Source organism: Eptatretus burgeri, chromosome 22 (assembly GCF_056783735.1).
Source record: "Eptatretus burgeri isolate ZD-2024b chromosome 22, Ebu_testis_v1, whole genome shotgun sequence".
NCBI classification, from domain to species: domain Eukaryota; kingdom Metazoa; phylum Chordata; class Myxini; order Myxiniformes; family Myxinidae; genus Eptatretus; species Eptatretus burgeri.
In genome coordinates this window covers 141,727-142,915 of record NC_140982.1, presented here as the reverse complement: position 1 = coordinate 142,915, position 1,189 = coordinate 141,727, and the positions used below count along the sequence as shown (strand labels likewise).

Genomic DNA, 1,189 nt, shown 5'->3' with positions numbered 1-1,189 from the left:
GTTGTTTGTCCATGCTCTCTCCTTTACAAATACTGAGCATCTCACAATGAAAGAAAGAAAAGGAACCATTTTTTTTTTTAATTTAGTACGTATCACCCAGCCGTGGTTCGTGACCACCGACCTCCCAGACTCAGAGCGGACCCTCCATCTGAGCGGACTCAGAGTGACAGGACTCGAACCTGCAATGTCCTTTCCATGAGGCCACACGACCCTGAAACTGCATCCACAACAACCCAGGAATGTTCTCTTCGATCCACAATGGACACGGTCCGACATCACCGATGTCCGTCGTGTTTGTTTGTTTAATTTTAATTCCTATATTTAATATTAATACTGATTATAAAAACATGTTTGAATGTTTCACTCTCACTCGAACTCCTCGTCCGGATGAATGAAACACTGGGAACGTTCGTGACGACCGATGAACCCACGAGCCATTTTAAACAATCTGGCCTCATCCGTCACCATGGCAACAAGCAGGGTCTTGTTCATCACCTGTACCGTTTCATCACAAACCGAAGGTGCACAGATCTCTCACATTTCGTTGTGAAATCCTGGGTTTGTGCGATTCAAACAACGACCCTGAACGTTCGTCAAAGGTTCACCACACTTTGAAAATAAATCACAAAATTCAAGGAAATTCCCTGTAAATTTCACTTCGTTTCCCTCGTGGTACCCACGAACAGGAAGTCCGAGCCTGCTGTTCAACACGTTAACAGGTATCACTAAACGAAGTAGAAGGGGCACTCGATGGAGCGCGTACCTTCGCCACGCAATGCCTGATCCACGAGAACATGTCGGGCACAAACAAACAAAAACACACGCACAAAGGGGTGAAAACATCACCTCCTTCACCTTGGGTGGCGGAGATGATGATCCACAAAACGGAGTAGGGGTAATCAAAATAAATAAATAAATCGAGGAAGTGCACAACGGGCTTTCGTCACCAGGTGATCGATACCTGCCTGATGTTTCATGTGCGGGAGAAGACACCCACCTCGTTACGGCGACAGAGGAACTTCAACTGCTTTTTGGCGGGAACAGCGACATCGTCCGGCTCTCCTCGCCTCCTGGGAAGAAGAGAGGGAGTGAAGGAGCGGGAAAGAAAAATGAAATTCGGTGAACAACAACGGTAGATGTGTGAAGGATAAGGAAGGACGAGTGACGAACGGAGGAAGAAGAGGAAAAG

At 46.9% G+C, this 1,189-nt stretch overlaps 1 pseudogene across 1 annotated transcript in view; it reads right to left on the bottom strand.

Annotated features, from left to right (window-relative positions):
- LOC147007982 (tubulin alpha chain-like) overlaps positions 1-1,189 on the bottom strand; it is a 6,829-nt pseudogene extending 5,640 nt beyond the window's left edge. Inside the window, exon 1 of the transcript XR_015053688.1 lies at positions 998-1,189. The product of XR_015053688.1 is annotated as a tubulin alpha chain-like (transcript). The remainder of the gene's footprint in view (positions 1-997) is intronic.